This window comes from Coturnix japonica, chromosome 2 (assembly GCF_001577835.2).
Source record: "Coturnix japonica isolate 7356 chromosome 2, Coturnix japonica 2.1, whole genome shotgun sequence".
Lineage (NCBI taxonomy): Eukaryota > Metazoa > Chordata > Aves > Galliformes > Phasianidae > Coturnix > Coturnix japonica.
Window position 1 is genome coordinate 68,977,730 of NC_029517.1, and position 27,105 is coordinate 69,004,834.

Below are 27,105 nucleotides of genomic sequence, written 5' to 3' on the forward strand. Positions count from 1 at the left end.
GACAATTACAAATTACTCCCTGCTGCCAATTAGTGAACTAGCAGGAAAAAAATCTACAAATAGAAGTAAAGCAGAAGGCTTCACAGAATGCATACCATTTATTTTTTGTGAGAAAAATCATAACTAGTGCTGCATAGCATTTTATCAAGAGAACAAATGAACATCAGGTTCTTATGTATTTTCCAATATATGACATTGTGCGTAATATATAGGGAAGAAAATCTCATCACAGTATTTTCTTAGATGTTTGGCGAAGATTCTCAGAAAAGACCCATGTCACTTTCAGATGCATTATCAGCAGCTGACAAATTAGTGAGGTTTCATGCTAATATATTTATATGATTACTCAGGAACATTGCAAACAAGTTTCTGAAGGACTCAAAAACAAGTCAGTGTTGCTGTATACACAGCCCTCTTAAGGTTTCTATCAGCATTTCTGTGTTTTCTTGTTAAGTCAGTGCAAACATGCAAAAGCAAGCAAATCTTCATCCCTGCATATTCATCAGAAAGTTTTCAAACAACTTCACATCAGTAATCAACAGAAAATTTAGCCCCACTAAGCTCGTTCAGTCAGGGAATGGAAACTGTGCCACACTTGATCAATAAGAAACAGGCAGCAAGCATGGCTTGAAATTCCAGTATTGATCACCTCCACAAACAACAAGTTATTTACATGTTACTTAGCTGCAAAGAACGTTGAGGAAACTGTATCCAGCTGGGAGATGTTGCATAAGGACACGTAGCAAGATTCAAACAAGCAATTGATACAGCTTTGATTAATGGCTAATGCAACATCTGGATTACTATCACTTTCCTATCAGCAAGCAAGCCTGTTTCCCATGGAACAAGTACAGCTTGAGCAATGGTATAGAGGAGCTTTCTTTGTCAGGGAATCCTCTGCACTGCCCTTAGTTGGCTACAACTTATAAGTAAACTTAGAAACATTAACATCACTGCCCTCCTCTTGGAAACCAGTTCTTAAGGCACAAAATACCTGGATGAGTCTTGTGGATATCCCATCTTACATCTTCCAGGGCTTAAATCTGGGTGAGATTTTGCTACCCCATCATTCATGAATTTGTATTGTTGGATGCTGGCTTAGCATCAACATATATGGAAAGGGATGATCACTCTCTAAATGCACCAAGGAAGAAGAATAAGAACAGAGGAAAGAAGAATTTCAAGACAGTGTTGGCACAGGAACAGAGAAGAGTCAGCCAGAGTATGTTTAGATAGTAGCAAAAAAATAATAATTTTAAAAAATGGTCATGAGCTTCCAAAGAGATTCTGAGACATATTTTGCATGAAAATAGCAAGGGAAAACCCTTTCCTCATTTTTCACATGGAACTTCATCAGTTGATGCCAAGCATGATACAGTGCAGTTAACTTGGGACAGGAGGGGACCACCTTGGAAGGTCCCTCTTCTCCTGTCAGAGCTTATGTACATAGACAGATGTAGGTATAGATTTGTTGTACATAGAAAGGTGTGATTTGGGAGAGTAAACAGTTACCTTTACAAAAGTAAATGTATTTCCTTGATGAAAAGAAAAATCAGCAACTGAGAGTTACCAACATAAGCAACCATGTTATAACATTGGCCATTGCTTTTCAAAACATTGGCATGTTGTTGTCATGCAGCTATTATGAAGAAATCACACTGTGAGGCAAGAAGCCTTCCTGCAAACCAGGATGGGAAGCATAGAATCAGCTGCAGTTTTTTCACTGCAGGGGTTTCTATAAAGAAAAAAATCTGATCATCGGTTTTGCACACACTAAGAAAAATTCAGTTTGCAAACAATGAACATCCTTTGTGTTCAGCGTTGGCAAAGCAATTGATTCTAGTTTGAGATTGGACCTGTGCCACTGCAAAAGCAGTTCATCTTTTCTGTTCTGAAAAGTATTGTAATGAAGAGCTTCAACTGAAGGGATTTTTATCATGAGATTCAGGTTATGACTTCTTTCAATTTCTCTCACTTCACAAAACAAAATGTATGGAATCCATCATTCCAGTATATTGAGAAATAAACTAACTCCAAGACACCGCAGAAAAATGTTAGGACTTACTTATTATATAACAAACAAATAACTTCTTATACACTTCTACCTTCCTAGTTTCTCCAACAAAATTCAGGAACTCACTAGGAGGGAATGGCTTCCCACTGCATGAATACAAATACTGTGGAGAAATCTGACCATCTTTAAAAAAGAAAACATCTTTTTGAACCAAAAGGTTCAATGGTGGAACAACACAGAAAGCCCCATCTCATTATTAGACAAGGAACAGGGTCACATAAATGGAAAACATACTTAGTGTGCAAGAGAGGTTTTCTTTTGAACTCTTATGTGTTCAAGTGCTCACACGCTCTCTCAAAGGAGTAACCTTTTATGTCCAAGCAAGCAGGATGAGATCACTCAGAAAATCTGGCCTTTAAATGGCATCTTTGTGATAAAGAATGAGAAATTCCCTATAAAAATGGGAACCTTACTACTGATTTTCTGAGCATAAAGGCTTTTTTTTTTTTCTTCTTTTTTTCCTCCTCCTGACTGTATCAGCACGTCTTATAAAAAAATTCACTTCTCCCTGTGAACCTCGCATGTTTCATATCCTTCGACCATCTTGACTAGAACAACCTCACTGCATTAAAAAAGACTGGCAGCCTTAAAACTTGACAGACGTTTCTTTTTAACACCTTTTTATACAAAAGCAATAACAGCAGGTAGTAAACCAACACTGCCACACAGCATGGTGTAGGAAGGAAGTGCTATAAACCCTATCACAATTATTTTAGTGAAAGACAAGGCCATCATTAGTGCCGTATTGATCATCCTCCCCCTCCCATCTCCACTGTTTGGAAGTTCATTCACATTATTATTAATGTTCCAGGCAGTATTATTATAACAGACATACATTATACAATATGAGGCTTTGGTATAATTGACATCTGAAGCACCAGGGAGCTTGAATGTTTGCTACTGGTTAGAATGTGTTCTCCAGAGGGAGACTTTCCTTCTCACAAAAGGAGCTATCACACAGTCATTGCAGTGTGTAAATCAAATCCTCAGTGACTGCTGTTTTTTCATTACTTGCCTGTGACCTGGAACTAAATCTTTGCAACACTGTGTTGCTGATTATCCACTTCTGGAACCCAAAACAATGCACCGCAATGATGAACAAATACCTACTACATACAGGGTAAAGCAAATGACCTACCTGTGTTAAAACAACAGAAACTTGTTTATTTTTCAGAGGAAATGGAGAATATAATCCCACTGTTTGGGCTCTAGATGTGGAAAATCTCTGACTTCCATGCACAGCTAGGTGCATGCCAGGCACAGGAGGCACAGGTAGATTTAAAGCATTGCACCCCTCAAACAAATTAAGCTTTTGCCAGAAATGGTTGTTAAAAGACCCACATGTTGCACATTAAAGGTTATTTCAAAATAAAAGACTGCAATTTACACAGGGTTTCTTCTACAGGCAGAGTGCAGTGAGGTAGGTCTGACAGTGGGACCAAACACCAGTCCCCACATGAGGTTATGCACTGAATGTGGCATGAGCAAAATCAGGTCACAGCCCTCAGATGACACATGAGAAAGACCAATTCTAATGTCTATCCAGGGCCAGCTCCCACTAGTGGAAATGATTTACAAGAGGGAATTGAGCCCACAGTGCTCTCCTCAACTTTTACCATGATGGGGGGAAATTCTATTAAATACCTCCTAATCAACAAACATATTCTACCAAGTTCATACACTGTGTGAGCATGCTTGAGGAATAAATCCACCCACGCACAATTTGCATGGCTTCTCAAGCTCAAAGACCCCTCACTCACTGATTTAAACAGTGACTCCCCACTCACAACAGGCTCCCTGGGTGACTATCAGCTTCCCATCCTGCTTGCACCAGCTACAGAGCAATGTGTGCCTTCATTCCCTGTTGCTATCATGGCTTCAAGGAAATGCCACAAGCTGGCACAGATCACAGCCACTTATCTGTTAGATGGGACCTGAAACAGCTCTGCCAACACACAAACTGAGAAGAATAGGAGCAGGAAAAAGAAGTCTGAGCAAACAGCAGCTGTCCCTACGGTAGCCCAGTCTGTACCTCTATGAAGGGTAGCTTTCCCTAGGATGCACAAGGGAATGTGTGGTCAGTCACACTCATGCAGCCACTCTCAACAAGTTGCACTCATGAAGGTGGCAGAAGGGAGATTGCACTGCTGTACCCACAGTCTGCTTCACTCTCCGAAAAGATAACCTTCACCCTTCCCTCAACTAGGCACAAATGAAGGAACTCTGCATGAACCAGCTCTCCCCCACATGTCAAGCTGATTCAAAGCTTGATAACATACTCTGTCAACCAGAGCAAGAAACAAAGGCCACTTTATCTAGAAACTGGCAGTCACCAGCTGCAACTTGCCAGGACACATGCAGGAAGAAAACCCAGCACTGTATGTAAGTAAGAAGCCTCAGGATGGAACAATGTCAGACACAGGCATAGATGGATAAGAGTGATGGAGGGCAGCTCAGCAGAGAGGGAATTGGAGGTGCAGGTGACAGCAGCTCAGCATGACCCAGCAGTATGCTTAGCAGCAAAGAGGCAAACCACATTTCAGGGTGCATTAAACACAGCACAGTCAGCTGGTCAAAAGAGGTGATTATCCCACTATATTCAGCAATGGTGCAACCTCACTTTGAATATTGTGTGCAGTTCTGGGCTCCACAATATAAAAAGGATGTTAAGGTCCTTGAAAGCATCCAGAGGAGGCACTGAAGCTGATAACAGTGTTGATAGGTGGGTCCTATTTAGGAAAGGCTGAGGACACTTGTGCTGTCCAGGCTGGAGGAGGCACAAAGATGACCTCATTGTTCTGCAGCTCTGTGAGGAGGGGGAGCAGAGAGGTTCCAGGCTCTGCTTCTGGCACTGATGGGAATGGCACAGAGCTGCCAGGGAGAGGGTCAGACTGGGCACTGGGAAACATTTCTTATCATTTCTATGGTCAGTCTGGTCAGACTGAAAAAGGCTTCTAGAGGGGTGGTTGATGCCCCTTGCCTGTCAGCATTCAAGGGTCACTGGGTCAGTGCCCTCATTAATGTGTTTTAACTTTTGATTAGCCCTGAGGAGGTCAGGTAGTAGGACTCGATCACTGAACGTCCCTTTCGACAGAACTGTCCTATTTTGTTTTACACACAAGCAGCAGCATCTTATCTAGTCCTGTGCTAAAGAAAACATGGAGAGATGACTAACAGAGTTCTTTTAGGAAGAGAAATCAGAAGACCTGGCTGCCATAAGGAAAGTGCTGGGGTCAGGTTTTGCCAATCGCTACCAGACCCCTTGACTCCCTGTGACAACAGTGGATGATATGGAAACCCACCCAAACAAGGAGATCATCCAGCAGCCCCCACACATCAAGCTGAGAGTGCCAACATTTGCTTTCAACATATAGGAAAGCCAAGCAAACAAGCCTTAATGCTTAGTACCAAAAACAATGGAAGTTGTTGCCCTGAAATCTCAGTGGTGCTCTCCTGCAATTATTTCAAGTGAGGCCCATCTTATTTGCCTGTTTTTGTATTCAACAAGGGGAGATGAATTTATCTGCAGCCTGTGATGTCAGCTTAAGAGGTCTGTTTAGGACACTGTCATAATTCTTGTCTTTCCTTTTTGCTAATGGTTGCATGCCTTTGATTAAAACCTGCATGGTGCATTAAAGGCTAAAACAGATGATGAATGCCATGTCGTACTTTGTGTTAGATCAGAGTTGATTAGAATTTTTGACGATCCAGCAGCTAGAAGAGGAAACTGCCTAAGTAGTGAAAATATTCAGCTGTTACTGTTGTAGGAGGCAGTGCCTTTTGTTTGACATGAGATACAAAACAGTAACTAAATGGGCAATGTACTCTCTTGGTCAGTGAATGGCTTTATTATCACAAAAGAGTTCTGTAAAGAAAAGCTGGTGAATTAATTAGTCCAAATATTTGCAAGACTTCTTGCTTGTTTTCAAGTGGGCAGCTCTCCCCCACCAACACCACAGTTTCAGAGCTGGATGCCAGTTAGTTTATTTTTCATCACTGCAAATATAACGTAAGAGCATTTTAAACAAGCAAGCAAACAACAAAGCAAGTGTAGCAAAAATTAAAGATATCAGAGCCAGGTGCGTATCACAGCAGCATCCAGACAGATAACTTTAGTAATCTCTGCCAGCACACTGGTTAATCAAAACACTATTGCTGCTCTGAGTGAAAAGGTTTGGATGAACAGGACAGACAAGTTGCAGAGGAGGAAGTTGCATGATTAAGCAGTGGTGGCAGAAAGCTGGCAGAATGAGCAGACCAAACTTGCAGCAGAGTAAGGTTCACCTTCGGAGGTGATCCAAAATTTGTTAGGAGAGTGCACAGAAAAAGTTCATTGAAGGGGAATGGAAGGAAAGAGTTGGAGATGATGACTGTAGAGAGATGGAAGATAGGGAAGAAAAACCAAATTGTTTTTAGGTGCTGTCTCCAAACAGTGGGGATGTCATTTGGTTTTTGATGGCCAAATAACTTAAAGAATGTCAGGACTTTTCTGATACATAGCTTTTAGATATACCACCCTCTATTAAATAGTTTTCTTAAAAGTGCAACTCCACAGTAACTTTAATGGGATTCTTTGTAGAAAAATAAAAAGAAAGAAAAAAAAACCAAAAAACGATGCAGATATTTTGCAAGTCTGGGCACAAGTTACTAACTTGCTATTTGTGGAACAGCTTCTGAATATGATCAATGGCCTTTCTAGTGTAACTTGCTTTACTAACCATCTCAGCCTTTCTAGTTCAGCAGTACACTAATATAATGGTTTCCTTTGCAGTTAATGTCCTGCATATACACTTCTAATCTAGATAGTTGCACTCATTGGATGGCTAAAGTACAGAGCTGAAGAGAATTTAAACCCTTATACTTCCACTACAGCTTTAGAGAAGCATCAGATTCAGGAGTACATCATACTGAAGGAGGATCCACACCTCCAGGCCAGGTATTCTATTGTCCAAGTGCTATATTTGGAATCATGCGAATGTAAATTTGGAATAAGCCACTAAAACTCCTCCTAGATTTAAGAAAGAAAAGCTGGGTAAACAGTACTCTTGGAGAAGTTCAGAAGTAGAGTGAGGCCTCAAAGGCCATAGAAAATGTAACACTTCTAGTGGTATCCCATAAAAAGACACCACCACAGCTGCAAGAAAGCTGTAGCTTGTTCTTGATCCAGTTTCCTCAGGATACAGGTTCCAGAGATCTGAATTCTCCAGGACAAACATCCTGCTTATCACACGAACGGATGTAAGTCCTTTCTTGTGCAAGCTGCTTCTTCAATCCCAGAAAGAGGATGTTGACCTGGCAGCAGTGCTTCTCCCCTGTGTGTACTTCATTTTTCACTAATCTTAGATGCTTACTTAGATGATTCTCTCTGAAGCAAGGCATTTTTCCTGTAAAACCCATCAAGACTTTGGTGCCCAAGGCAGAAGGAAGTCATCACAAAGTTTACTTATCTTAAGTAATCATTCATCACTTTGCAGGACATACAGTCATGTCTAGGTCAGTGTTAGCCAGGGAATCTCCGGTCAAAGTGTACTATCACTGCCACCCAACCACTCTCTTCCTGAAGTAGGCTGCTGTAATCAGAGAAAAAACACAGCTGCATCTCTAGCTTCAAAGCAGAACTAGTGTTATCTTCCAAACATATATTCTTTCCCAGTTTCTGCTACCCACAACTTTGTCGCAGCAGATTATGTGTTTAAGATGCCTAAGTGGAAGGGAAGTCCTCTTAGAAGGCAAATGCTCACAGAACTGCAAAGTACACCACAGACATCAATGACAGCTTCAAACAAAGCTAGTATGACAAGCCAAAAGAGTAACAAATAATCATATCTGTTATGGAGATAATTGGTTTTGATTCCCAAAAACTGTATCACATTTTGTGTGTATTTGCACTGTGCTGTGATTAAGAGTTCTTTCCTCTTCATGTTTGAAAGAGAACGTAGTCCAAAGGCACACTATCTAGATTACATGCACCCATATAAATTTTGTAGTCTTGAGAGCATCCCACTTTGATCTCAGAAGCTGATTGCTGGAGCCCCCACAGAGCAAAAAAATAGCACAGGAGGGTCTTCTCATTGATATACACATAAGGAAAACTCATGAGATTTCTGTGAAATTGCTTTGGTTTAGAGTTTTTTCTCAAGTGTTTCATTTCAACTATAAATAGAAAATAGATTCTCATGACAAAGATGTAGTTGACATAGTGTGCAATTTATCATCTGTGAGCACATTTCAGAGTACTTGTCTCAAAGCTGACATGCTGTGTGGACTGTGGAATATGACTATTTTAATATATTCCATGACAAATGCAAGCAAAAGTAGCTGGGGTGCAAAGAATCCACAAAGAAAATTCTCCATTGGCTCTCCTGATCTGACTCCTTTGTGACAGCAGATAACCTTGTGAAGTCAAAACTGTTCCAGCATAAATGGAAAAAGCAATGCTTCTCTGGCTTACTTCCTACCGCGCTTTTGTTGTAACTTGTAAGACCCATTCCTGGTAGCAAACTGTTTAATATATTCAGCTCCTTTCCCCACCTATAAAAATACCACAGACATGCAAATAATTATTAGCATGTATGTAGACAGCTACAGAAGTAAACAAACTAACATACATAAATAAAAATGGAAGGACTGGATTCCAAGGCTGTCACTCCCCTTCACAGTATTTTTCTACTGGGAACGATTTCCAGCAAGAACGAAACAGAATGCTTTACAGTAGGTTGGTTTTGCTAAAACATTCATATGCTTCTATATCTCAAACAGCAGGCCCATGGGTATAAATCCAAGTTTTACTCTACTAGAATCAGCATAACTCAAAGAGAAGTTGACCTCATCTGCTAACACCCAATATAACATGTCAAGGACTGTCAGTAATTTAGGGCTACAGTACTTGGGAGGTGAAGTGCCCAACCTTGGGGAGCAGGTCACTTACGTAAATGGGGGCTATTATAGGAAAAGTTTCTCGCTGCAGCCCACTGGCATTTTGGCCTTTGCGACCATGATGTACTGAATGCAGTCAGGTTTTCACGAATAATTTCTTTCCTTGCACGTGCTCTACGAAGCTTCCCAAGTGCTGCAAGGACAAAGTCATTATTTTACCACAGATTAATGGTCAGGCAATTTTAAGGCTCTCACTTCTCCTTTGAGCCACCTTCCAGCTTTCTGTGATGAGGCTGGCTCCAGTAGACATCTCTGGATTTGCACAGGGATAACTGATAGCAGACATTGGCCTATTGGTTTTGGTTTACAACTTCCATAATAAATGAAAGCAACAGAAGACAAAAGTTCATATGAAATAAGGCCCCCGATCAATATTTGCCCATTTTAACTCTGCTTCCTCTAGTACCTCCTCTTAATCAAACCACACACCTGCATCAGTGAACAGCTGTTGCTTTAGCCTCCGTTGGACTGGCCGCCAGGGGGCAATGGTACACCCTCGATTGTGTTGCATCTTGTAGCTGGAGCTTCTGGGCCCCCAGACTAGGAGATGAAAAACTGCTGTCGTTAGCCTTCCAGAAACACACTTAGTACCTGCCGTGAGGTGGCCTCGATACATTTTAACATCAGATCTACTCTGTGCTCCTGCTCAGCCATACAAGAGGCTCTGACTGCAGTTTCTCTCCTGACATTGGTCAAGCCTTGCAAAGGTAACAGTTGCCACAGTTGTAATGGATAAAACAATATTGGTGACATCAAAGCCTAAGCCACTGGAGAACTTTTACTCAAGGCTGCCAACAAGCAGTTGGCCTCATTTCCACTCCCACTCTTACATCTCTATGCAGCTCAGGTAAGGGAGAGATCCAAGTTCAGACTGTGCCAACCAGGACATGGCTTGTTCATATGTGTTTTATTTCATTCAGCAGGAAATGATGAAGTTCTCTAGTCACGTGATATAATACAATTTGGTAGTTTTCACTCCTTTGAAGTAGTTTTCAACTCTTCCACATCAATTATGAACAAATGGTGGTTTTGAAGTCCAGTCCAGAGGCTAAGAGTTGGCTATACTTTCTTTTTGCAGATTTTGCACAGAAATGTACATTATATACCTGTGGTTTCACATTGCCTTCCAACATTTTATACCTTTGAAGGCTGACATATGGTCATTGATTAACCACATATAAAAACGGAATCTTGCATTTGTGGGTGATTAAAGCATGTGGAATAGGAGCTTATTTTCTAATGACACCATTTAATCATCATTTTTGGTACCAGAAACTTCTAACAGGGAATCTAAGCAGCAAGTACAAGATTTGGGTGCCCTAGGTGAATTGCGTTTGGCCTAATCCAGAAGCTAGCTGCTTCCATTTGTACTATGAGAGCACTCTGAATCAGCTGCCTGTGATGTCAGTCCATATGTTCAAAGGATTTGGGGGTAGAATATGCATACGCATAGCCTGATAGAAGAACATATGTTCACATGACCTGTGAGTAGGTGGCTTATAGCATTCTAACTCTGCTGGTGTCAGTGCTGTATTGCACTTCAACAAGATCCAAAACACTCCTGAAGCATCCAGATATTGACAAAGTCTTCCCTGTTTTCCTAGCCAGTAATCTTGTGAAGGTGTTCAAGTCCATGGAAGTCAAGGTGATTTCACAGCTACCCCAAATCAGCATCTTAGTCACGCTGAAAATATTTCATTAATACAAACTCAAGGAATGAAGGGAAACATCAACTGTAAGTAATAAGAGCTTTAAAAAGCTGGTGTAGTGTCTACTGGACAGTACCAACCAGAGTGAATTTCATCTTTCAAGCATGAGTCAGAGGGTTAGATTAACTTTCAGCACTCCTTTATTGGTATTAATGATTTATATCTCAATGGTATTAACGATTGATATCTCAAAGACTGGCATTGTGGTAGAGTTTGCATGCTTACCTGTGAAGAAGCAAATCTCCAAGAGGTACAAAAACAGAGCTCAAAAAACTCTGAGAGTGCTTTGGTCTTATTAGAGAGGCTAGAATATGACTTCTATAAAAAGCAAGGAAGTAGTTGGGATGTCTAAAAGGTGAAGAGATTTAAGAAGTAGGGTGGGAGGGGAAGGAGAGAAAAACTGGGACTGGGATTCGGAACAAGTTTCTGTAAATGTTGCTTTAACTATTAATTGAGGAGTAAACATCGCATTAAATTCTTATGGAATATGGGCATGAAAAGCAGTAACACTAGTCAGATCTGCCCCATGTGGATGCTGCTTATGAAGCAGCCGCCTTGGAAATGTTCCTCAGACTTTTGACAAATGAACTTTCTGTAGGTTGTACGTTTGAACACGGAATGCCTATTGTTTCCATCTGCCTTTGGCTTGTACAGTTCCTTGGGGGCTTAATACAGAGACAGACATTTAGTGGAAAAAAAGGGTTTACTGAGTGGCAGAAGCACATTCTAGGAGAATGCACTAAGAGGAGAAAAAAAACACCACAAAACACCAACCAGTGGTTTCCACAGAAATGAAACCATCGCAGAAGAAAAATGCTCTTAAAAAAACACATACATTTTTCATGGAGTGGGCCTAAAGCACTTATTTATATTTCATCTCTGTATGACATGGTTTCGCTCATCTAATTCCATTTAGAACATTACAATTTTTGTTTCAAATGTCTCTGCGCTGAAATGTATTCTCTAAAGTGCCCTGGAGCTGCTGGTATTGTGAATGTTATCTAAATGACTCATTCGAATTTTTAAGGACAACTCAGCATAGAAATACTTTACTCTGTTTTTCAATTATTTTTACTTTAAAGTTTTTTAGTTTGGGTTGCAAGGAAGGAAGATGCAGACCAACAGATAGCATTTGTATGAAGTCATACAATTGCCTCTGTTTTCTGCTTTACGGGATGAAGCCAAACATGCGCAAGTGCCATGTTTTCTCTTGATATGCACACAGCTTATTGCTTATAGCATTCCTGCAAAGGCCATTTCATGAAAAATACAAACCTCTCTCTCTTTGATTGGGAAATGAAAGACAATTATCAAACACTGCTTCTTATATGATGTCCGTTTCTATTCTGCTGCTATACGTTATTCTATAAATAGTAGAACTTCAACTTAGTGTTTCATGCACATATTGTCTTTGCACACCTGTGAATGCCTTTACGGTGAAAGTCACTGTAGAAATGATGCTTTCATAGCAATGATACACAGCAAGACATTAATTCATTTGCTACCTGGATACTGCAAAAAGAATATTCTAAATGACTTCTTTTTCTTTTTTTTTTCCCCCCCACATTGGCTGTTTCTGTGCAGAGACAGAAAGTGAATCAAAGGGGATGTCCTTCCTAACAGCACAGGTTCCTTTCTGAGATCAACCTACAGAACTGCATGTTTTTACATATAGAAATGTATGAACGGTATTTCTGTTTGAGCCCTACAATTACTCTAAAGAAAGCTGAGCTTGTGCTCAGTAGAGACAGAGCTTCTCTCAGACTGCCAAGGCAAGTCCTCTGAAGGACTCAGGCCATTTTTCAGATCAGATGATCATCCTTTTCTAAATAACCACCTCAGCCTTAACATTCAGACACTGCATACATATATAATTCCTTAAAAATTATGGCCAGAAAGGATATCAGGTGCACCTACTGTGTATTTGCAGATCATTAAATTGAAGCAAAATATCCTATTTGATGCCCAAAGACTTTAGTGAGGGCAGAACTCTCCCATGTCACAGACACAGAATTGGCAAGACTAGAGGAAGCCCTGCAATGGCAAAGAATTAATCATGTGAGATGTACATAAATGATCCTAGCAGATGAACCACACCTCATGCTATATGAGGTGAAAGATCCACAAAGCCTGCCAACTTGATCCAGGGAAAATTCTCTGCTAGCCCTACTAAGGCAATATTTAATCACCCTCTATACCACCAACGAAGAGATCTCCTGCTGTGGCCACTCTGATGCTGCAGAGGAAAGCAATTAATAACAACAAAAAGAAGTGCATCCAGAATTCTTTGCTGACTGGGCAAGGAAGGGGATGAAAAGAAACATGCCCTGGTCTTCCTCAGACAACTCATTGAAAATCTGAGCAATAACATTCACATCTGTTATTTGTCTTCACATGCAGTCCCTGGCTGTAGTTTTCTCAGCCCAATGCCTACCATTGCCTAAAAGAGAGGGATGAGCAAGACTGGCTACACAGGGCCACAGGCTCATCAAGAGGTCACAACTCTCTGCCTCCACCCTAAAGATGCAACTCTGATGTTCAACAGCACTGAACATAGGCATTCGCAACCAGGAAGCAGCTTCTTCTTTCAAGACTGATTCAGATGCCTTCTGTCAGCCAGGTGAGAAGCCTCTCAGTCTGTTCCTGAATTAACTGAATGCTTTGAATTCCTTCAGCCCCTCATCTCAGTGCTTGTTTTCCAGTCTGTAACTTATGTTGGAATCCACCTTGAGCAGATCAGGACACTCTATCCTAGGAGGAAACTTTGAAATAGTGTTGTTTTTTTTCTGCTGTGTTCTTGTTGATGTTGTTCTTGGGTTTTTTTGTCATAACACAGAAGAAAAAATTCAAGTTAAAGGTGGTATAACAGATAATTCCTAAGTCCTTCTACAAGTTGCTACTTTCCAAATGTGATGTACTCCATCCTGTGTTCAGATACATACTAGGTAGAGTTTGGCTGTAGTAAAACACGCTCTTTTTTCACAGTGGAAAGATTAAACTAGGTAATTGCTTTTTACCTGATCTGTTATTTACCTCCTCTCTAGTTTTTGCATCAGACTTGACCAGTAAATGTTACACACCACTGATGAGATCACTGATCGAGATTTGTCTTTTCCATTGTCCCAATGTGTTCAATAAATTTAGCACAAAAAATGCCTGAAAGATCCCAAATGAATTACAGACAGAGGATGCATACAGAGAAAAACTCACAATTGGAAGCAGAGAAAGATTATTGTGTATTTTAGGCAGTAAGTTATAAAATGGAAGGATTTTTCTTTGCTCATACAAAACAAACAAACCAAAACAAAACAAACAAAAACCCAACCAGCCAATCGAATAAACAAACAAAAAAAAAACAGCAAAGGAGAGATTTCGCTCAAGGGATGTCAACTGTGCTGCTGATTGAGGTGGAAAATCTGTGAAGGAGCCCCTTGTTAGAATCGTTGGCAGGGTATCATCCAGTGCTGTACACACTCCCTCTGCACCAGGCAGGGATTTTTCATTTCATACATGATTCAAAACTTGCTGTAACCTTTCCAAATGTCACATTACATTGTCATACACTCTACACTCCTGTTACCAGAAAGACCTTCACTTCATGAAGGAAGTGACTGTAAGATGGGGATGTGGAGCAGAATCTGCCAGTGGCCTTTTTGCACTGAGGCAACAGGGAAGCGGTGTTTCTACCGCAGTTCAATTGCATCTGCCCAGCTCTCGGCACCTGTCTTCCAGATGGGGTTTTGTTACTGGGTGTTCTGCATCACTCTAATCTCTTTCTCCATTGCCAACCTATTCCATGCCTATTCTACTGCTTATTAGTTCCCAGCCAAACTAAACACAGGAGCTGCTTCCAACAAGTACTAACTTAATGAAATATAAGAAAGGTTCAACAACGTGTCTTCAACCCTTGACTCTACTCCATAATTGAACATTACTTATGTTTTTTAGATGCAATCTTGCTGATCCTTCCTCTGACACTCTGGTGGCGCAGTGGTAGGAATGCCGCTTGCAACACCAGAGACCTGAGTTCGAATCCCCCCTGTGGCGCAAGTGGTAGAAGTGCCGCTCTGCTACACAGGAGGCTCGAATCCTGGGGGTTGGACTCGATGATCTCTAAGGTCCCTTCCAACCCGCACCAGACTGTGATACTGTGATATATAAAGTCTGTACAACAAAGTATTAGATTTCAACATCAGCCCGTACAAAATAGTAATTGAACTGAATTAAACTCGTGTTTAATGTACACAGTTAGATCTGCAAACCTTTCACTGTCTACATTCATAAAAGACAAAGTAAGGGCTCACTTGGGTTAACAGAAATGTGAAAATGAAGTTTTAAAGTGTATCTTTTGTATACAATACAAAATGCTATGTAATACTAATACTATGTGGACTTGCTATATAAGCTCAGCACTACAGTACTGAATTCACTGCAAGTATAAGCTAGGTTTTTTGCATCCTGAAATCTAACCATTATGTTGACAGCATCAAATTATCAGTTTCATCTTTTTTCCTGCAAAAATGTCTTATTAACCTTTTCTTTCTCTTTCAGAACTACTTCCTTTCCAAACTATGAATAATTGTGAAAAAGTCTATGGAAACTGTGTAGTTTCTTAAATACACACAGCCTACAAAAAAGAAAGTAGATATTTAACAAAGTAACTGTTAGTAATGAAGCAAAATAATGAGGCAATATGCGACAATATGCATCGATATATCAAAATATATCAAAATGTAAGTTAATTATAAACATTTTGAGACAAACTACATGGTTGTACACACTGCTGGTATTCACTTGTGACCCACAGGTAAGAATTAAAAACTTCAGACAGTAGCACCAAAAATCACTTTACAGCTGATACATTAACTTGATGCGCAGTCCTTGCAATCAGAAAACCCCCAGCTTGGCTACACAGACCATGAAATATATCATTCAAAGTGTAGTTTCAATAGCAAATCATAAACAGGCTGACAGAGGTATGGCAATAAAACCTAAACAGCAGAAGAGACAATTGAAAAAAAAGGAAAACTGTACCAGTCTAAGCCCTGGGAAAATGAGTAGACTCACCTCATAAAAACTTTTCCTTTCTCCAATGATCTGTCAAGGTCAGGGTGACAGTTATCATGTAGGATAATAAGATCATAGCCAGAACTGATGGGAGAATAGAATAATAGAATCATGAAGGTTGGAAAAGACCTGCAAGATCATCCAGCCCAACTGTCTGCCTGTCAGCTATAGTTCTTAAACACCAATGCCAGTGGCTTAAGGTGGCATAATACTAAGCTAGTCAGAGCTCTTTCAAACACTCATATCATTCTAATGGCTAAACAACTGCTGCTCTACTGCTTCAGCCAGATTTTAATGGCAACTTTGCCTGAGAAAATATGCCAGCATTTACACCCTCATTTATACTTTCAGGATAATATTTTCTTCTCTTAATGTTATCAATCACAATCAACAACAACAAAAAGAAAGGAAAAAAATCTTTCTGAATATTCACATATTATATAGAAAAACAATTGTTTTCATGGGCTTTTAATGAGACTCAGAAAGTGAAATTTCCACAAGCAGCTCAGAAGCACTAACTGCACTTGAGAAACAGCCAACTTCTGTCTGATACATTGCTCACCCTCTAATTGTTGTGGCAATTTGTTTCAGGTATTTTCTGTTGGAAATAATTTCCATTAACAGCAGCTAAGAGGAGTAGTGGTGGCATTCAGTTCATCCAAATTTCATATGGGGTACTGTTCATACTCTGGGTGTTCACAGATTAGAAAGATCTTAGGAAATTAAAACAAAACAAAACAAAAAAATACCAGCAAACAAATACACTTACAAACAGACTTTCAGGAGACAAAAGCTACGTCATCAAAGAGAAAACCTTTGTGTACCACCCTGGAGAGATGAGGTTTAATCTGTTTTCAAACACACTTATTTTATATACTGTTTGACAACTTACTAAAAAAAAAAAACAACCCACAACAAAGTCTTAAAGCCACAGACATAATCAGAAACTTCAAGAACTGAAAGTTGATGGTATGCTGCACTTACTGTTTTGATGAGTTTACACTCCATGAAGAGGAAGGAAACATCCCCTTACACAGCATATGGCATCACTACAGGAGATAGCAACAAGAAACGACCTTCAAGGGACCATCTGCCAGTTCTGCTCCAATCACACCTCCTCCTTGCCCACAACATGACCCTTATACCAAGGAGACCAGCAAAGGATGCACATGGGAAACATCCTAAACAGTTAAAACTCATGCTAAGTTTCTATCATTTACTCCACTTTTGTTACAGCCTTTCCCATCAAATGCCAAGAGCATTTAACCTTTAACTCTGTTGTCCAGCAGAATTTGAACACACCACTGAAACCTTGGCCCAGAGGTGGTTGTCCATTCCTCACTGCTTCCATATCTTCAAATATTGTTTCAGAGAATAATAAAGGAAGGAAACCGCTAAGACAAAACATGATCTTTATGGCAGATGGTACCACAGGATAAATGGCTGTTGATCTGCTGTAAATAATTCATCATTGTCAAGTGTGGTGCCCCAGTCATCTCAACAGAAGTATATGATAGCAAGAAAAATGTAACATTTGTCACAGAAATACCACATACATCATGGGGCTTTCTTTTTAATCCAAGTCAAGCACAGCAACATAATGTACAGTCAAGCAAGGCTTTTAAGATGCTTTAAGAAAAGTTTCCTTTGAATGCTGCATCCAACTTCTGATTTTGGAGTCATGTGGGAACAGTTAGGGAAAAAAGCAGAAGGCAAGTGGAAGACTGAACTTCCGAATACTGCCCTAATGATGTAGCTGCATTTCCCTTTCACAGCTCTGAACAACCCAATGCTCCAAGGCTATATTGCTTCTAAGTCACAGGGAAAACCAACCAAACAAGGAATGGTGCAAGTCAAACTGTATAAATATCACAAGCTGGCTGATCAGCAAGGATAGTGTGTATCATCTACTAGTGTTCTGCCCGAAAAGGTCCCTTAACCTGCTTTAGGTGCTATAGTTTGACAGCATTGTATATACCCACAGGGAGGGTTGGGAGGTGGGGGGGGGGCTTACTTTCCTCTGCACCCAGCTTGAAGGTTTGGCAATTCAGTCCAAGATAAAGCTGTATTTGTTTTCAGTCTTCTGAGACTCTGGCTGTTATTACTTGCACACTCCCAGCTACTATGAGAAAGGCTACCTTCATATCCATAACAGGTGTGGCACAGGATCAGCTCCAAAGCCCTTCCAACACTACATGAAGCAGCCCTGAGTAAACACTTTACTGTGAACAACAGAGGCACAGATGATCTGCCAGTGTTGTCCCTACCTGTAGAAACAGCAGGTAGACCTGAAATGTGGGGTCAATATTGCATTTCTTAAGATATATATGCTTCTGCAGTTTTGTGAGAGGAGGTGAGCACAGTCTTCCCTCCTACGTCTTTTGCTTCTTGTCACTTCTATCTCACTTCTGCTCATTTTACCCACATTACAGCTGTAGCTAAATAAATGACACGTTATGGCCTAGCATCATGTGACAGATCATCTTACATCAGCCCTGAAAAAAATAGAGAGGCTGTCAGCCGCCTGGTTCTCCTCATATTCACTGTCAGCATCAGTGCATTCAAGCCGCATGTCACAGTCATCTGAACAAGATGAATACAGCACTGTGAACATCAGCTTGGGAACCAAGTCAATCAAACATGTGACCACAGCCACACAGAAGTATTTGTGCTGAGAAACTGCCACAGAGAAAGGCTTTCCAGTGCCCAGCTACGTACTGCCACTGGTAGTTTTTAATTAAAGTATCTGCTCAAGCCAGTTTAAAAAACAAAGAGGATTTTAGTGGTGAGGCTTTTTATACAGAAGCTTGTAAAAAAAATCTCAGAGGCCCTTGGGTTCAACCTTAACAACTTCAACAAGGACCGAAATTGTCAGGGCCTGGTCTTGCAGCTCCTAATCTCACTGGGGTAATCTCACTGACAGGCTCCCACAAGGAAGTAAAGAGATTGATTCTTCTGTGCTACCAACATAAGCCTCTGTCAGAGGTGGGTCAGATGAGACAAACGCTGTCTCTTTTCCCCCTTTGTGTAGTAATCTAGCAAAAAGATGAAACTAGAAGAACCAAAGTAGATGCTGTTGTTGGAACAATATGGCTGTGAACTGCCTCCCGTCCTGCCCTTCCCCAAGGCTCCCTGGCTGAACATCCCTGCCAAACCCACTGAGGGCTGCATGCTCTTTGTCAGAGCACCCTGAAATACGGAGGCATTTCCCATGTAATAAGAAGCTGCACAGTGAAAAAATTGTAGGTCATTACAAGGGAAAATAAACCTTTATCCCATTCCCAAAGACACTGCATTTCATCAGACGCTTTCATAGTTTTTTCCCCTTTTACATCTTGACTCTCTCTGTCTCAAATTTTTTCCTCTCAAACTGTGCAGATCCTTATGTGCTTCTGTTATAAAACGTCTGTGTTTTGTTGCCTGCTAGAGGTTTGTCTTGGAGCTGCAATCACCACACAAACAAGCAGGAACACATTAACCCACTGTGAAATTCATTTCAACTTCAACGAACCAAAGCAGTGGTCTGGGAAAACAACAGAAATGCCTTTAGCAATGCAGTGATAAAAGGCAACATTCACCCCAGCTGAAGTGGCATTTATGGGCAATTTCTTGAACACTGTCCTAAAATGAAAAAATATGCAGGACATTAAAAAGAGCATCATAAAAACATCCAGAAATGCCAAAAAAACAGTGATCATGTAGCAGTCAGAGAACAGTCTTATTTGAAGAGAATAGAACTTCAGCTCAGACAAAAGAGGACTGTTTTGGCTGTGTGTGGAGGTTCTCCAACCAGAAGAGTCATCTGAACAGCCAGTGGAAGTCTGGACTCTCTCCGCCAGCTGTCACAGATGTTAAATCACTTTCTTGGGGGACAGGGTCTCTGTAATGCTGTCATGGTACCTACAGCACAGAGGCAGGAGAAGAGGAACTTCTGTTATTGGTTAAGGAAACATTTACTGTCTTTATTTTCCCAAGGATGAAATAGTGAAGGAAAAGCTGCAGAACACTCAGTAACAGTAAAGTGACTTTGCAATTTCAGGAGCTACTTCTCTTCACCTTGTCTGGATCACAACCTCAATCAGTATCTTACCTAAAAAAGAACATTTACCTCAGTCATTTTCAGTTCTGTATCACACAGAATTATGTAACAGCTTGGGTTGGACTGGACCTCAGAAACCACCAAGTTCCAAACCCCTTGCTGTGGGTAGGGTAGCCAACCACTAGACAAGGCTGCCCAGGGCTCCATCCAACCCACCCTTGAACACCTCCGGGGATGGAGCACCTACAATGTCTCTGAGCATCTGCTCCAGTGTTTCACCATTTTCTGACTGAAAAAAAAATTCCCCCTAATATTTAATCTAACTCTCCTCTCTTGGTTTGAAACTATTTCTCCTTGTCCAGTCACTATCAGATAATGTAAAACACTGGTCTCCCACCTGTGAGGTCTCCTTGGAGCCTCCTCTTCTCCATGATGAACAAGCCCAGGTTCCTCAGCTTTTCTTCACAGGACAGCTGCTCCAGCCCTCTGATCATCTTTGTGGCCCTCCTCTGGACTCACTCTGACTGCTCTACATCTTTCTTGCTCTGGGGGCTCCAGGCAAGGAGGTCTCACTAGGGCAGAGCAGACAGGGACAATTCATGTCTCTTGCTCTACTGGCCACCCCTCTTTTCATGCAGCTCTAGGATACTGTTGGCTTTCTGGGCTGTAAGCACTCACTGCTGGCTCATATCAAGCTTTTCATTAACCAGAATCACCAAGTCCTTCTCCACAGGCCTCCTCTCAGTGAGTTCTCCCAGTTCAGACACAACTGGGATTACCTTGATCCAAGTGCAACATCTGACAAATGGCCTTGTTGAACTTCATTAAGTTCCCTTGGATCCACCTTTCAAGCCTGTCCTTGTCCCTCTGGATGGCATTTCTTCTGTCATATCAATGACAACACTCTGCTTGGTGTCATCAGCAAACTTGCCAAGAGTGTATTTGATCCCATTACTTTATTGATAAAGACGTAATTGAAAACACACTCAGCTAAATCTCTACATATGGCCATATTCAGAACTGGAGCAGAAGAACTGTGGTCAAAGACCATTAGCTTTTGTGAGGACCTTCCAAGACCCTTCTGCCCCTAACACGATTCCCAACAAAAGGAAAATCTTCTCATATCCTACATTCTAAATGCAGGCATGCACGTGCCGCTGAGCTAAGCAGTGTATGTGCAATATGATACTTATTATTAAAAACAGCAAAAATGAGGAAAGCTCACTCAAATTAACACAATTTTTCCCCAAATTCCAAAAGACAACAGTTATAATTCCTACAGACTTCTCTTCCATCATTCTCCCAATCACCAGGGACAGCCACACAGAAGAGTTATGCTGATGTGCAACTGTGGATATGAATCAAGTGAAGAGCCTACTTCTGAAATATATACCAAGCTGTACAAGCTACTAGTGCTCTGTGATTTGCCTAAATAAACAATTGCAGTTATTCAAGCAGCTTGTTAAACTCTTACAGAGGCTTCAGAACAGCTCAGAATGAACAGATGAGACCTGGAATGTAAAAGCATAAATTTCCAGTGAAGTTTCACCCTTCATACAAGCAAACAAAAATAAAGAGGAGAAAAATCAGTTGAACTATGGAAAGTCTCTTCAGTTTTCTGAGACAATCCCTACACCCAACACACATGCAATAAAAGAAATAGTGAAGTTAAGCTAAGACCATACTTTATTGTGTTAAAAGCCTGACCTCCAAACTTCATCCATTTGCAAGAAAAAACAATTATATTTTAGTTCACTAATGTTAAAACAAAAAACCAGAGTTTTTCCTTTCTACAAATAGCGGTTTTTTTAGCAATAACACAGGGACCCTGCAAGAGATTTTAATTTGTGTCTAAGGAAAACATTGTGGTTGTCATAATTTTAGAACAGTCTGTATTTAAAGAACTAAGCCTTCAGAACCCAGTAAAACAGACTTTTATTTACAATAAGGTGTGGTTACCTAGTATATTAAAAAATATCCATCAGTTTGATAAGTTAGACATCATTCTAAATTGCAGCTTATCTGCTGCCAGCATCTGAGTAATGTGCTGGCTTGTTAACAGATCTCTTTGTACAAGAAGAGGTAGATAATCCCTAAGCTCACGTCTTCTAGCCAAACAGACACATTATTCTTGCTGTGCTCAAAGTTCTGAATGGTCATTTACAGTAAATGCAACAGCTTTCACTGGAAAACAAATAACTTGCCAAGAAATGACAATTTTTTCTTCTTTTTTTTTTTTTTTCCTTAGAAAAGGCAGACCTTTTGCAAATAGCCAAAAGATGATGCCTTGTCAAGAAACAAACTTGAGAAACCTTGTAACTTGATCATAAATCCCAAACTTGAGTCCTCTTATTCCTTTAGACTGTACCAAGAGGAATACAGAAATGCAACAGAAGTGCAAGCATCAGAAGGCAACCTGACCCTTTTTCTTTTTTTGGAGGGTGGGAGTGGGTGGGGTTTGGAGAGGAAAGGTGGAGAGAAAAAACAAGCTATAAAATGTTACAAAGTTGTAGTGCCAAGTAATGCAGTATGAAAATGAAATGACATTACTAGAACAGATAATTCCTGGCCCTCTTTGGTGCAGCTTATTCACTGTGTTCATCACTTGTTATCCAAGCTGTCACGAAAATTGTAGCACTTACATACACAGTCTTAACAAAAAACACACCTTTGAAAACTGTGTTAAACAAACTGAGATAATTCATGACAGAGTTGCTAAACTCAAAGGAAACGGGTTTCTCTTCTGACCACCAAGCCAAAATCTCAAAGATTTTTCATGACAGGCACTTCTCATATAACCACTGCTTACGTTTTTCTTGTCAAGAAGCTTTCTCAAATTGCAGTATTGTGGGTAGTTGCCAAGTAGAACTCTTCAAATTCTTCCAAATCTTCAAGTGTTAATTGGTGGGTCAAATAGAACCTAATGGGTCATCCTTGTGCTACACCACCTCCTTAGGCAGTACAAAGTAGTACCTAATAGACCAAAACCACCTGAAATATTTATTTATATTCTTTTACATTAACATTACACATAAACCATTCTACTTAAATGAGCTCTGGGATATTATTGTGAAATTAGGACAATTGCAGCCAATCTGTACTGCCATTACTGCTCTAGAGCAGCATAAATACACTACCCAGTATGGAGGCTGTCCATATTTGTTTCACAACTGCAAAACTCTCTCACCATTTACATCTCTTTGTAGAGAATTGGAGTCAGACCAACGCACAACCAAAGAGAAGAATCACAGAATCATAGAATTGCTCAGACTGGAAAAGACCTTAATCATCATCAAGTCCAATCACAAAAAAAGAAGAAAATGAGAAATAAGAATAGGAGAACCAGCCTGCATCCTGTACTAGCTGGATAAATTAAGTATAGCTGGCCTGACGGTGAACTAAGCAATTCAGTATTAAGTCGTTTAATAAGTTAGCTTTACTATTATTCACCAAGTTGCATTATTCATTATATGCAGACAATTGTCAGGTCATTTGCAAGATCCTTTTAGCTCCCAGTGGTTTCACCAATTTTAACTACTATTCTTTTTCTTAAAAAAATAAAAAATTTAAAAAAAAGAAAAAAATCTTCATGTGAACTAGAAAATTCACTGTAGATCACAAACACTGCCTTGCTGAAATGAACCTGTCATGAATCCATAGACTAAAATAGCTGCACCTAATGTTGAAAACTGACAGTAACAGTCACAGAAAATGTGCTTGACCTGCAAACAGCAAAAAGTAGGTTCTTTACAGTATTATTTATACAAAACAAATAATTCAGGGTGCTCAGCTCAGAACACATTTAAAGCGATGTCTATTTTGATAATAACGAGAACATAAAAAAATGAAACACAAAATAATTAGATATTAATAAATAAGATATAATTTAAAACAACTCTGAGAATTTGAAAGTTAACTTCAAGTTAACACACACACACACAAAAGGATGGTTAAAAACTCTTCTCATAAATTCTGTATTTCTCATTCTGGATGACAGAGAGGTTGTTTTCATCACAGTATCAATAAACTCATCAGTTTGCTGAGGACATAATTATCATTGCTGACCAAAAGAAATCCCACTTCATTAGCCTGAAGACATTATCAGAAACTTGGCTACATGGACATGCCTGTGTTGAGTACTATATTAGGTAAGCGATTCAGTAGTTAACACGTTATATGGAGATGGTGCTGGGGTAAAGAGTGTTATAAAAAGTGCAATAATGCTTCATTACTGTGACCAAAATAGGACTTTACTCCAGCAAGGATGTATTCGTGCCATCTTCTGTTGCTATTTCCTCAAATGCCAAAGATTAATCAGAATTAGGCGTCACTGGTCCTTGAACAGGAGACTCCTAGTGAGGGATAAGAGCTTGAAGGACATCGAGCAGACAGTTCAGACATTGTTTAGCCACAAAATTCTGAACAGCCTTTGAAATTTTTCCATTTGAAGCTCCAAATCTAGGTCTTCTCTTAATGATCCCCTTAGTGTGGCCTAGAAGTTTGCTTACCTTTGTCTGCTTCACCATTAACTACGTCCTTAAAATGCTTCTTAACTCTTTATTGTTTTAATTAACAGTTGCTGGGGATTCCATGCAGGAGATGAAAAAAATAAAATCTACCATGTGATCTGGACTTCAGGTTGCTCTAAAACATTCTACTCTATAAACGAGTCAAAAACACAGTAGAAGTACATTCCAAATCAAACCTTCTAAATCTGCTTCCCTCTTTTTTAAAATTCAAATCCAAATTCCATTTCAATGCAATTTCAATACAAAATTTAACAAATTTTACATCTTCGATTCAGGGGCAATTGGGAAATGGCCACTGAAGAGTCATATACTAAGCTAAAAACAAGCAGGTGAATGTTACAGGTGGACTGAATAACTTAATCCTGTGATATCCTGCTCAGATTAGCAGCCCTTAATATTGTGAGTATTATTAACTTCACCTGAAATTTCACAAGGAACAGCTTGCAAGACTGTGTTCATATTCTGCAATACTCTGGAATGTTTTCTGATTAAAATCAGCATCACTCCTCACTTTTAAATAGTAAAGATTCTAACAATCTAGTGAAAAGTAACCAACAGCTCGTCATTTGGGCTTTTTGATAACAATTAATAAAAGAGAATCATTTTCAAGGGTAGAAATGACAAACTTTCAGACTCCTTTCAAATCTCATCACTCTGCTCTGACTCCAAGTACTCACTGCCCTAAACCACATCACGTTATGTTTTACATTACCTCCCCATATGTACCTTTTTTACTTCTTACAGCTTCTTCTGTGAGCCTATATCCTTCTCCAGTTTCAGAAAAAAATCTGGAAAATGTGTTTGTGTTCTTAGATTTTTTTTAAAGTTCAGTATTTTGTATTTACACTCATGCCATACTCCCTCAAAACGTATGAGTCATAGCCATAGCAATGACAATTAAAGACTGTGAATAACTCAGTATCACATAACAAATGGAAGATACAAAGGCAACAGTATTCTCAAACATCCATCAAATTCAGACTGATAGTTTTACAGGCAAAGTAAGGTCTTGGCTTTAATCCCCTTAAATATTACCTAGACCCAATAATAATAATCTCTTCTTAGACCTCTTTCTGTTTTCAGATCCTTGTTATACAGAGGGAGAAACAGAATGCAAGGGGGAGAGGAAGAGAACAATTAATATGATTTATTAATATGATATATGCATTAATCATTAGCAAGCCATTTCATATTCATCACTTACAGGAAGACTCATCATTCAAACCATTTTTGGTGCCAACATTAATTGCCTGATCTTGAGGCTGATCTTCCTTCCCTCCGAAGTCAACAAGACAGCAACTTCCACTAACTTTACATGAATCCTACTCTTTTTGCCAGATACCTGCTGCTTCATGGTAGCTGAACAACTCTTTCTTTCACTTGTTTCTGAGCAAATTACTTGCTAGACCACTTCCTTCCTGTTTCCTTTTTCATCATGACACGTGTATGCTCCTCATTTTTTTTAATGGGTTTTAGCACACAGAAATTGTTTCATCACTGAAACTGCTGAGGATGTTTTTCTGTGTAAATTACTTCACCATTTGCTTTTACACTTGGCTTTCACATGTGCAGCCACTACAAATCTAAGGTCTGATTAAACATATGCATCTTCTGTTCATCTGCCAGTAAAATCACTACTTTGGATAGTGCAGAAGAACAAAAATAACACACTCTTCCACATGGAAGCCTATTTAGCAGAAGGATAACACATAATAGGCAATGCATAAAATACATCACCTACCTGTCATCATAGCAGATGACATCTGCTATGTCATAACTTTATGTAAGAGAACATCTTGTATTGCTTTAGCTGTCAGATTGCTGATTTCAGAGGCTGAAAAGCTTTTGGTGCTCACACCTTGCTGCTGGAATAAGGGTCAATCAACCATTACCTCCCCTAACAGACACCAGCTTGTACAGGAAAGCTCTGAAGGGAAAATGAGAATTCAGAAATATCCTGATAGGCTTATTTATCCATGCAGAGTGTACAGTGCTGGAATGCACAACAAGATCTGGCCTGCAAGGGTTAAGTACCATGCAAGAAAACCATGGTACAGCAGAGAGCACAAAGATCAGTCTTAGCTATGAGGCAGAACAGAGCAAGCTGTTTGCCACACTGCAGATCTCCATTTGATGGAGAATCTTACTTTGATGTTATTTCTGTGCACTGAAGATCCCATGCTAGGTGTCCTATAGCAGGACAAAGAAGTCAAGGGGAAATCTAGAAGTTCACAACAGCCAGGCATTTGCTGCAATCCAGAGATCACACGTGAGCTAATTCTCTGGGAAGGGGCTTAAACAGATTTGGAAGACAACTGGACAATCTGTATCTAAATCCAGGCAACACATGCACTGAAACAGACTGTACAGAGAAGCTGTGGATGGCTCCGCCTTTAGAGGCGCTCAAAGCCAGGTTGGATGGGCTTCTGGAAGCCTGATCTGATGGCTGGCAACAGCAGGGAAGTGGAACTGAATGATCTTTAAGTCCGCTTCCAACCCAAGCGATTCCATGATTCTATTATCAGATATGTAAGCATATTTATTTAAAGGCACTATGTTCCACACATCAGCAAGCAAAGCAATCACACAATTCTGCTCTGTGTCACAAAGTTGTTTTTCTCTCCCCACACATGCAGCACTTTTACCATTAAAAGAGTCCCCACAACATTTTTGTCACTGAACCAGCATCACTGGAGAATTGTCACTAATTTTTTTTCATCTTTCAGAAAACCCCTTCCCATCATTTCATTT

The 27,105-nt window shown here is 40.0% G+C and overlaps 1 long non-coding RNA gene across 4 annotated transcripts in view; it reads right to left on the reverse strand.

Annotated features, from left to right (window-relative positions):
- The window catches only part of LOC107309719, a 259,412-nt gene that overhangs the window by 104,827 nt on the left and 127,480 nt on the right, over window positions 1-27,105 (reverse strand). Inside the window, exon 1 of one of the 4 annotated variants that reach the window (XR_004306125.1) lies at window positions 15,787-16,229. The exons of the other annotated variants lie outside the window; for them this stretch is intronic. This is a non-coding gene — a long non-coding RNA (uncharacterized LOC107309719). Of the gene's footprint in view, window positions 1-15,786; window positions 16,230-27,105 lie in introns of those variants that run through there. 4 annotated transcript variants of the gene reach the window in all.